Genomic DNA, 12092 nt, shown 5'->3' on the forward strand with positions numbered 1-12092 from the left:
GTAGAGGGAGGGATAGAGGGAGAGGGAGGGATAGAGGAAGGGAGCGATAGAGAGAGGGAGGGATAGAGGGAGAAAGAGGGAAGGAACGAAGAGAAAGCTTTGCAGAGCTGAAAGTAATTGACCAACTTGACATGAATCATGCTGCGATGTGCTGAAAATGAGTATCCTTGAACCGCCACAGGCTGGCCGCTGCTGTCGCAGACAGTTATGAATATATAGAGAGGAAGGGAGTGACGAGGAAAATAGAGAAAGAGCATTTCTCCCCGACTGTAGCTGCTGTGCAGAGTGAGGCCACAGCCAATCAGCTTGAGCCTTGCAGGCAGGCAAAGAAAGTGCCTTGCCAATGAGGATAGAGGTTGCATATCGATACCCCCCACCCATCCTTGTTCCTCTCTCAATTCCTCCCTGCCTCTTTCCTCTGGCACAGCCTGTCATGTCTGAGCCTCGTTTATTTTTTATTTAACCTTTATTTAACTAGGCAAGTCAGTTAAGAACAATGATGGCCTAGGAACAGTGGGTTAACTGCCTTGTTCAGGGGCAGAACGACAGATTTTTCCCTTGTCGGCTCGGGGATTTGATCTAGAAACCTTTCAGTTACTGGCCCAACGCTCTAACCATTATGCTACCTGCCACCCCATGCCAGGATTTAAAGAGGAGAATGAAGAATGTCTGACTCTAAAGTCCTCTCTTTCTCTCACTCTGAAGTGTGTGTGCACCTGTGTCCTGCTCAAACTGAGGGCATCACTGCAGTGTCTCACTTCCAGAGAGGGAGAGGGAGAAAGAGAGGGATGTGAGAGGATGAGAGGAGAGGTTCTTACTGTATTTCTCCCAGTGAGGTGTGGTAAAGTAGGGTTAAGTGTGAGCAAGGGATGGGGGGCTTAATATAACAAAGACAATATCTGGTGAAAGTGATTGTCTTTCGACACCTTGTAGAGTCCATGCCCCCAATGAATTGAGGCTATTTTGAGGGCAAAAGGGGGGGGGGGGGTGTATTAGGAAGCTTAATGTTTTGTACGCTCAGTGTATATAGTCATAATAATAGTGAATGACTAATAATAGTGAATGACTTGATAAATAAGGGGTACATCCTAATAAACCCACATAGAAACCCCACAGTAACCCACACCACCTGGTATAAGTCAATGAGCGATACTGTGCAAACACTGGGAACTATTACCATGGTTGACTGTAGACATGAGAGAGGTGAATACATAACATGAAGGAGGCAAGAATAAGAGAGAGAGGTGAATACATAACATGAAGGAGGCAGGAATAAGAGAGAGAGGTGAATACATAACATGAAGGAGGCAAGAACAAGAGAGAGGTGAATACATAACATGAAGGAGGCAGGAATAAGAGAGAGAGGTGAATACATAACATGAAGCAGGCAGGAATAAGAGAGAGAGGTGAATACATAACATGAAGGAGGCAGGAATAAGAGAGAGAGGTGAATACATAACATGAAGCAGGCAGGAATAAGAGAGAGAGGTGAATAGATAACATGAAGGAGGCAGGAAATAAAAGAGAGGTGAAAAGGAGAAGGGATTGGGGCAGATACTGTCGGTCCCATGTCACTTAGCGACAGACACAGATGGAAGGAGCAGTGGGAGGGTGTCTGTGTGTATGAGAGTGTCTCTGTGTGTATGAGAGTGTCTCTGTGTGTGAGAGAGTGCGCAGACAGAAAGCCCATTAGGAGAGTACTGTGGTGGAGGGAGGGGGAGAAAGAAAGAGAGATGGAGAGGAGAGAGAGAATGGGGAGAGATGGGCATTCGAGAGCTTGGGAATACAAGCTTCTATCTGCAAAACGATGATTCTGAGATAATTGGCTTTAAAGTTCAGAACCCTCATTGGTTTGAATGGTGTTTTTATCTTGTATTCTTTTGAACTTATCAATATGAATCGAGGCACATAGAGTGCTGTATAGGTAAAGAACATTGAATAGAACACGGCTATGTCTTATAGTCCCAAGCTCTCCAATTTCAGTACTTTCCTGCAGACAAATGACCAAATCACCCTCTAGTGGCCTCATGGGTGGAATGTTATTTATATTTTTTCACAATTTCATAATTAATCAACATTATTTTTAAAGACCAGCCAAAAATCTTGAGTTTATATGTTAAAAAATTGGGCTGCAAACTTAAAATTGAATAATTGTCAACTCTATATCTGACATGGTAAAAGAGTCTTCTTTTTTTTACACACATGACCATGTTGATGAGATGCATACTTTTGTTTGAAAGTAGATTTGTTTAATACTACAGAGCAGTGGTGTAAAGTGACAGCCAAAAGTACTCGTTACATTTTGAACGCTTAGCAGGACAGGAAAATGGTCCATTCACACACTTATCAAGAGAACATCCATGTTCATCCCTACTGCCTCTGATCTGGCGGACTCATTAAACACACATGCTTTGTTTGTAAATTATGTCTGAGTGTTGGAGTGTGCCCCTGGCTATCCGTAAATTACAAAAACAAGAAAATGGGTCTGTCTAGTTTGCTTAATATAAGGATTTTTAAATGATTTATACTTTTACTTTTGATACTTATGTATATTTCAGCAATTAGATTTACTTTTGATACTTAAGTATATTTAAAACCAAATACTTTTAGACTTTTAGTCAAGTAGCATTTTACTGAGTGACTTTCACTTTTACTTCAGTCATTTTCTATTAAAGTATCTTTACTTTTATTCAAGTATGATAACTGCGTACCTTTTCCACCACTGCTACAGAGAAACACTTGGTGTGACTCTGATTTAGCCCACTGCAGTATTAAAACCCCTTCAGACACAAGAACAAAGGCACACACTCGCAAAAAAAGGTTTGAGAGATGAGGGTAAGATTGATTGCTTAGGCATGCTTGGTTGTCTCTCCCCCTCTCCCTCTCCCTCCTCCACCTCTCATCCTGCTGGTCTGTCTCTCCCTCCTCCTCCACCTCTCATCCTGCTGGTCTGTCTCTCCCTCCTCCTCCACCTCTCATCCTGCTGGTCTGTCTCTCCCTCCTCCTTCACCTCTCATCCTGCTGGTCTGTCTCTCCCTCTCCCTCCTCCACCTCTCATCCTGCTGGTCTGTCTCTCCCTCCTCCTTCACCTCTCATCCTGCTGGTCTGTCTCTCCCTCCTCCTCCACCTCTCATCCTGCTGGACTGTCTCTCCCTCCTCCTCCACCTCTCATCCTGCTGGTCTGTCTCTCCCTCCTCCTCCACCTCTCATCCTGCTGGTCTGTCTCTCCCTCCTCCTCCACCTCTCATCCTGCTGGTCTGTCTCTCCCTCCTCCTCCACCTCTCATCCTGCTGGACTGTCTCTCCCTCCTCCTCCACCTCTCATCCTGCTGGACGGCCTCTCCCTCCTCCTCCACCTCTCATCCTGCTGGTCTGTCTCTCCCTCCTCCTCCACCTCTCATCCTGCTGGTCTGTCTCTCCCTCCTCCTCCACCTCTCATCCTGCTGGACTGTCTCTCCCTCCTCCTCCACCTCTCATCCTGCTGGTCTGTCTCTCCCTCCTCCTCCACCTCTCATCCTGCTGGTCTGTCTCTCCTTCTCCCTCCTCCACCTCTCATCCTGCTGGTCTGTCTCTCCCTCCTCCTCCACCTCTCATCCTGCTGGTCTGTCTCTCCCTCCTCCTCCACCTCTCATCCTGCTGGTCTGTCTCTCCCTCCTCCTCCACCTCTCATCCTGCTGGACTGTCTCTCCCTCCTCCTCCACCTCTCATCCTGCTGGTCTGTCTCTCCCTCCTCATCCACCTCTCATCCTGCTGGTCTGTCTCTCCCTCCTCCTCTCATCCTGCTGGTCTGTCTCTCCCTCCTCCTCCACCTCTCATCCTGCTAGTCTGTCTCTCCTACTCCACCTCTCATCCTGCTGGTCTGTCGCTTCATCTTTCCCTCCTCCTCCACCTCTCATCCTGCTAGTCTGTCTCTCCTACTCCACCTCTCATCCTGCTGGTCTGTCTCTCCTTCTCCCTCCTCCACCTCTCATCCTGCTGGTCTGTCTCTCCCTCCTCCTCCACCTCTCATCCTGCTGGTCTGTCTCTCCCTCCTCCTCCACCTCTCATCCTGCTGGTCTGTCTCTCCCTCCTCCTCCACCTCTCATCCTGCTGGACTGTCTCTCCCTCCTCCTCCACCTCTCATCCTGCTGGTCTGTCTCTCCCTCCTCATCCACCTCTCATCCTGCTGGTCTGTCTCTCCCTCCTCCTCTCATCCTGCTGGTCTGTCTCTCCCTCCTCCTCCACCTCTCATCCTGCTAGTCTGTCTCTCCTACTCCACCTCTCATCCTGCTGGTCTGTCTCTCCCTCCTCTCATCCTGCTAGTCTGTCTCTCCTACTCCACCTCTCATCCTGCTGGTCTGTCTCTCCTACTCCACCTCTCATCCTGCTGGTCTGTCTCTCCCTCCTACTCCACCTCTCATCCTGCTGGTCTGTCTCTCCTACTCCACCTCTCATCCTGCTGGTCTGTCTCTCCTACTCCACCTCTCATCCTGCTGGTCTGTCTCTCTCTCCTACTCCACCTCTCATCCTGCTGGTCTGTCTCTCTCTCCTACTCCACCTCTCATCCTGCTGGACTGTCTCTCCCTCCTCCTCCACCTCTCATCCTGCTGGTCTGTCTCTCCCTCCTCCTCCACCTCTCATCCTGCTGGTCTGTCTCTCCTTCTCCCTCCTCCACCACTCATCCTGCTGGTCTGTCTCTCCCTCCTCCTCCACCTCTCATCCTGCTGGTCTGTCTCTCCCTCCTCCTCCACCTCTCATCCTGCTGGTCTGTCTCTCCCTCCTCCTCCACCTCTCATCCTGCTGGACTGTCTCTCCCTCCTCCTCCACCTCTCATCCTGCTGGTCTGTCTCTCCCTCCTCATCCACCTCTCATCCTGCTGGTCTGTCTCTCCCTCCTCCTCTCATCCTGCTGGTCTGTCTCTCCCTCCTCCTCCACCTCTCATCCTGCTAGTCTGTCTCTCCTACTCCACCTCTCATCCTGCTGGTCTGTCGCTTCATCTTTCCCTCCTCCTCCACCTCTCATCCTGCTAGTCTGTCTCTCCTACTCCACCTCTCATCCTGCTGGTCTGTCTCTCCTTCTCCCTCCTCCACCTCTCATCCTGCTGGTCTGTCTCTCCCTCCTCCTCCACCTCTCATCCTGCTGGTCTGTCTCTCCCTCCTCCTCCACCTCTCATCCTGCTGGTCTGTCTCTCCCTCCTCCTCCACCTCTCATCCTGCTGGACTGTCTCTCCCTCCTCCTCCACCTCTCATCCTGCTGGTCTGTCTCTCCCTCCTCATCCACCTCTCATCCTGCTGGTCTGTCTCTCCCTCCTCCTCTCATCCTGCTGGTCTGTCTCTCCCTCCTCCTCCACCTCTCATCCTGCTAGTCTGTCTCTCCTACTCCACCTCTCATCCTGCTGGTCTGTCTCTCCCTCCTCCTCTCATCCTGCTAGTCTGTCTCTCCTACTCCACCTCTCATCCTGCTGGTCTGTCTCTCCTACTCCACCTCTCATCCTGCTGGTCTGTCTCTCCCTCCTACTCCACCTCTCATCCTGCTGGTCTGTCTCTCCTACTCCACCTCTCATCCTGCTGGTCTGTCTCTCCTACTCCACCTCTCATCCTGCTGGTCTGTCTCTCTCTCCTACTCCACCTCTCATCCTGCTGGTCTGTCTCTCCTACTCCACCTCTCATCCTGCTGGTCTGTCTCTCCTACTCCACCTCTCATCCTGCTGGTCTGTCTCTCTCTCCTACTCCACCTCTCATCCTGCTGGTCTGTCTCTCTCTCCTACTCCACCTCTCATCCTGCTGGTCTGTCGCTTCATCTTTCCCTCCTCCTCTTCCTATCATTCTAGCTACTGATCGATGGAGAGAGATTACTCAGTGGGGCACTCAGCCCTGCCTATCCTGCATTCAGGCCCAGGTCAGCCACAGTCAGGAGCCCCTGCTTACGCAGTGTTTCCACACCTACCTCCCTCAGGGTGCATGCATCCTTGCTCAGCAACGCTGCAACCAACATCATCAAAACCCACAACAGAAAGGGAACACGAGCTGACTCTTGACTGCTCGCTGGCTGGCTTTCCGCAGTAGACACAGCGGCTGCACAGTTTTCACCTGAGCAGTTGATAGGCAGTTACAGAGTGGACACTGGCTCTGGCCCAGACTCACAACGGCCTTCATTCAGGATCCATACTGCAGCCAACCTTCTTAAAGCGGGAACAGAAGGTACTCTGTGACTCTGTGATGGATATTATTAATCCATAAGCAACGGAGTACAGTAAAGCAGAGAACGAACTATACCTTCAGTACCAGACAAGTCTGGAGTTGGTGACACATCTAAAATAGCAGCCACTGACTGGGCTCATGATTCCCTTAGTTCACCCAGCCAGCACACCAGGGGACTAATCAGGACAACAGTGTTGAATAATTGAACATAAGTACATAAGCCACATATCCAAGCCCTTTCCAGCAGCATGCTGTATAAATGCAGATAGCATTACTACAAGTCTGAATTTGAATTGAGGTCTAATTGCTTCAGCGGCTGAGTGACTGTGAGGAGTGAGGCGCTGCAGAGCAGGAGAAAACAGGAGAGAAGAAATGGAGAGAGAAGAAAGGGCGAAAAGCAGTAAAGAGGAGAGGAGTGAAGGGGGGAGGGGAGGAGTAAAGAGGGGAGGAGTAAAGAGGGGAGGAGTAAAGAGGGGAGGAGAGGAGTAAAGAGGGGAGGAGAGGAGTAAAGAGGGGAGGAGTAAAGAGGAGAGGAGTAAAGAGGAGAGGAGTAAAGAGGAGAGGAGTAAAGAGGGAGGAGAGGAGTAAAGAGGAGAGGGGTAAAGAGGAGAGGAGTAAAGAGGGGAGGAGAGGAGTAAAGAGGGGAGGAGAGGAGTAAAGAGGGGAGGAGAGGAGAGGGGTAAATAGAGGAGTAAAGAAGAGAGGAGAGGAGTAAAGAGGTGAGGAGTAAAGAGGGGAGGAGAGGAGTAAAGAGGGGAGGAGTAAAGAGGGGAGGAGAGGAGTAAAGAGGGGAGGAGAGGAGTAAAGAGGAGGGGAGTAAAGGAGTAAAGAGGGGAGGAGAGGAGAGGGGTAAAGAGAGGAGTAAAGAGGGGAGGAGAGGAGTAAAGAGGGGAGGAGAGGAGTAAAGAGGGGAGGAGTAAAGAGGAGAGGAGTAAAGAGGAGAGGAGTAAAGAGGGGAGGAGAGGAGTAAAGAGGGGGGAGAGGAGTAAAGAGGAGAGGAGTAAAGATGAGAGGAGTAAAGAGGAGAGGAGTAAAGAGGAGAGGAGTAAAGAGGGGAGGAGAGGAGTAAAGAGGGGAGGAGAGGAGTAAAGAGGAGAGGAGTAAAGCAGGGAGGAGAGGAGTAAAGAGGGAAGGAGAGGAGTAAAGAGGAGGGGAGTAAAGAGGGGAGGAGAGGAGAGGGGTAAAGAGAGGAGTAAAGAGGGGAGGAGAGGAGTAAAGAGGGGAGGAGAGGAGTAAAGAGGAGGGGAGTAAAGAGGGGAGGAGAGGAGAGGGGTAAAGAGAGGAGTAAAGAGGAGAGGAGTAAAGAGGTGAGGAGTAAAGAGGGGAGGAGAGGCGTAAAGAGGGGAGGAGAGGAGTAAAGAGGAGAGGAGTAAAGAGGGGAGGAGTAAAGAGGGGAGGAGAGGAGTAAAGAGAGGAGGAGAGGAGTAAAGAGGAGAGGAGTAAAGAGGAGAGGAGTAAAGAGGGGAGGAGAGGAGTAAAGAGGAGAGGAAGATGGGTGGAAGATGAGAGGAGATGAGATAGGAAATAGGAGGGAGGGAGAAACATTGCAGGAATGGCTGTAAATGAGAGGCGGACTGAGACAGAGGGAGAAACGTTGCAGGAGTGGCTGTAAATGAGAGGTGGACTGAGACAGAGGGAGAAACGTTGCAGGAGTGGCTGTAAATGAGAGGTGGACTGAGACAGAGGGAGAAACGTTGCAGGAGTGGCTGTAAATGAGAGGTGGACTGAGACAGAGGGAGAAACGTTGCAGGAGTGGCTGTAAATGAGAGGCGGACTGAGACAGAGGGAGAAACGTTGCAGGAGTGGCTGTAAATGAGAGGTGGACTGAGACAGAGGGAGAAACGTTGCAGGAGTGGCTGTAAATGAGAGGTGGACTGAGACAGAGGGAGAAACGTTGCAGGAGTGGCTGTAAATGAGAGGTGGACTGAGACAGAGGGAGAAACGTTGCAGGAGTGGCTGTAAATGAGAGGCGGACTGAGACAGAGGGAGAAACGTTGCAGGAGTGGCTGTAAATGAGAGGTGGACTGAGACAGAGGGAGAAACGTTGCAGGAGTGGCTGTAAATGAGAGGTGGACTGAGACAGAGGGAGAAACGTTGCAGGAGTGGCTGTAAATGAGAGGCGGACTGAGACAGAGGGAGAAACGTTGCAGGAGTGGCTGGAAATGAGAGGCGGACTGAGACAAAGAGGGAGAAGAGAAGGCATATTGACTCTAAAAGGTCAGCCAGCCTGTTCCACACACACCTACTGTCGCTGTGTCCTTCAAGAATACTGAAGAGTGGATTTGAGAAGGTGAATAAGGAAATATGGAGTTGACTGTATGTGTGTGTGTGTGTGTGTGTGTGTGTGTGCGTGTGCACGCGCATGTGTGTTTGTGTGACCGTGAGCCAGATAATGTAAGATTGAGGATGTAAGCAAAAAAAGCAAAAAAATAAATGTCCTCCCACTGTCAACTGTGTTTATTTTCAGCAAACTTAACATGTGTAAATATTTGTATGAACATAACAAGATTCAACAACTGAGACATAAAGTTAACAAGCTCCACAGACATGTAACTAACAGAAATTTAATAATGTGTCCCTGAAGAAAGGGGGGGGGGGGGTCAAAATCAAAAGCAAGTCAGTATCTGGAGTGGCCACCAGCTGCATTAAGTACTGCAGTGCATCTCCTCCTCATGGACTGTACCAGATTTGCCAGTTATTGCTGTGAGATGTTACCCCACTCTTCCACCAAGGCACCTGCAAGTTCCTGGACATTTCTGGGGGTAATGGCCCTAGCCCTCACCCTTCGATCCAACAGGTCCCAGATGTGCTCAATGGGATTGAGATCCGGGCTCTTCGCTGGCCATGGCAGAACACTGACATTCCTGCCTTGCAGGAAATCACGCACAGAACGAGCAGTATGGCTGGTGGCATTGTCATGCTGGAGGGTCATGTCAGCATGTGCCTGCAGGAAGGGTACCACATGAGGAGGATATCTTCCCTGTAACGCACAGCGTTGAGATTGCCTGCAATGACAACAAGCTCAGTCCGATGATGCTGTGACAAACCGCCCCAGACCATGACAGACTGTCCACCTCCAAATCAATCCCACTCCAGAGTACAGGCGTAATGCTCATTCCTTTGACGATAAATGCAAATCCGACCATCACCCCTGTTGAGACAAAACCGCGGCTCGTCAGTGAAGAGCACTTTTTGCCAGTCCTGTCTGGTCCAGCGACGGTAAGTTTGAGCCCATAGGCGACTTTGTTGCCGGTGACGTCTGGTGAGGACCTGCCTTACAGGCCTACAAGCCCTCAGTCCAGCCTCTCTCAGCCTATTGCGATCAGTCTGAGCACCGATGGAGGGATTGTGCGTTCCTGGTGTAACTTGGGCAGTTGTTGTTGCCATCCTGTACCTGTCCCCCAGGTGTGATGTTCGGATGTACGGATCCTGTGCAGGTGTAGTTATATGTGGTCTGCCACTGCGAGGACGATCACTGCGAGGACGATCCTGTCTCCCTGTAGCTCTGTCTTAGGCGTCTCACAGTATGGACATTACAATTTATTGCCCTGGCCACATCTGCAGTCCTCATTCCTCATTCAAGCAGATGAGCAGGGACCCTGGGCATCTTTCTTTTGGTGTTTTTCAGAGTCAGTAGAAAGGCCTCTTTAGCGTCCTAAGTTTTCATAACTGTGACCTTAATTCCCTACCATCTGTAAGCTGTTAGTGTCTTAACGACCGTTCGACAGGTGTATGTTCATTAATTGTTTATGGTTCATTGAAATAGCTTGGGAAACAGTGTTTAAACCCTTTACAATGAAGATCTGTGAAGTTATTTGGATTTTTACGAATTATCTTTGAAAGACAGGGTCCTGAAAAAGGGACGTTTCTTTTTTTGCTGAGTTTATGTATGCATGCATTGTTCAAAATAATGTTATAATTCTATTTCAGGAGAGTTGAGGTTGAGTGATGGGTTAATATTCATCATGTAAGAAGAAATTAATAGGGTCTAAATGCATCAGGCAAAACCTGGTCAGTGGCAAGGCTCTGTCTGTGTGTGCAAACATAAAACCATGTAGTCTAGATAGACGACTATAAAAAGCCACTTCCTGGTATCTCATAACATTTTGGCTGAGGCATTAGTTCCTGTGTAAACATTAACCCTGACCTGATCTAACATCACCTACATTTGAGTCTGAAGGCTACAGGAACAAACATAACACAATACATTTAGGGTTGCACATTATGGGGAATATTCAAAAGGTGGAAACTTTCTGTGGGAATTAACGGGAATATATGGGAATTAACGGGAATATATGCAAATTAATATTAATACCATTAAATGTCGATGTTTTTTGCATTGGATATATTTACCATATCATATGGCGACAGAAACATAAACCTTTTACCTTATCTTAAGTACACATAACTGCAAATGATTAAATCCTTCCAATAGAAATAAAAAAACCAATTTAGTTACGAATTGAACTTTAATTAAATGAGTTGACTCTTCACATGGAATGATTTCACAGAACAACAAAATAAAGGGAATATTGAATGATCCTCAATGATTCATCGCATCTCCCAAAAACCTTTTAAACAGACATCTGTAAAATGATAGTCTAGAAACTAAAGCTTTGGTTGTCTTCCTCTCAGGCTTCCATGTCTTCTCCCTGGATCTCCTCAATGTCCACCTCTTGAACATCAGACTCTGAGGCCTCATCTTCACAGTCACTTTCCAACCTTGTTGAGGATGGCTCGTTGTCAGGCTCAAAAAGCCTCAAATTTGCCCGGATGGCCACCAATTTTTCAACCCTTGTATTGCTCAGCCTGTTGCGTGCTTTTGTGTATGTCCAAACAAGGACCAGTTGCACTCTGAGGCGGCTGATATTGGTGGGATTTGGAGGATGATGACGGCAACAGGGGAAAGAGCCTCAGATCCATAAAGTCCCTTCCACCAGGTGGCTGATGAGATATGTTGGCATGACTGCCATATTGCATCTCCATCCCAAAGCCCTTGCTTGGAAGTGTACTTCACCAGACTACCGAGAACCTTGCCCTCATCCAGGCCAAGGTGGCGAGACACGGTAGTGATGACACCATAGGCCTTGTTGATCTCTGCACCAGACAGGATGCTCTTGCCAGCATACTTGGAGTCCAACATGTACGCTGCGGCGTGTATGGGGTCCAGGCAGAAGTTTTCACGCTTTTTGATGAATTTCAGAACTGCAGTTTCCTCTGCTTGGAGCAACAGTGAAGTGGGCAGGGCAGTACATATTTATTCTCTTACATCTTCAAGCAGAGTCTGAACATCAGACAGGATGGCATTGTCTCCCTCAATCTGCGCAATGGCTACTGCTATAGGTTTGAGGAGTTTCAGACTGCTTACCACGCTCTCCCAAAATACATCATCCAGGAGGATCCTCTTGATGGGGCTGTCCATATCGGCAGACTGTGATATGGCCATTTCTTAGAGAGACTCCTTCCCCTCCAGGAGACTGTCAAACATGATGACAACACCATCCCGATGGGTGTTGCTGTGCAGCTTCAATGTGGTGCTCTTATTCATCTCACTTTGCTTGGTGAAGTAGATTGATGCTATAACTTGACGACTCTTCACATACCTAACCATTTCCTTGGCACTTTTGTAGAGTATATCCATTGTTTTCAGTGCCATGATGTCATTGAGGAGCAGATTCAATGCATAAGCAGCACAGCCAATGGGTGTGATGTGAGGGTAGAACTCCTCCACTTTAGACCAAGCAGCCTTCATTTTCACAACATTGTCTGTCACCAGTGCAAATAACTTCTGTGGTCCAAGGTCATTGATGACTGCCTTCAGCTCATCTGCAATGTAGAGACCGGTGTGTCTGTTGTCGCTTGTGTCTGTGCTCTTGTAGAATACTGGTTGAGGGGTGGAGATTATGTAGTTAAT

General features: G+C 48.8%; 1 protein-coding gene across 10 annotated transcripts in view; it reads right to left on the bottom strand.

Annotated features, from left to right (window-relative positions):
• mbnl3 (muscleblind-like splicing regulator 3) overlaps nt 1–12092 on the bottom strand; it is a 93866-nt gene that overhangs the window by 64224 nt on the left and 17550 nt on the right. The gene's annotated exons all lie outside the window — the stretch shown is intronic.

This window comes from Salvelinus fontinalis, chromosome 29 (genome assembly GCF_029448725.1).
Source record: "Salvelinus fontinalis isolate EN_2023a chromosome 29, ASM2944872v1, whole genome shotgun sequence".
NCBI classification, from domain to species: Eukaryota; Metazoa; Chordata; class Actinopteri; order Salmoniformes; family Salmonidae; genus Salvelinus; species Salvelinus fontinalis.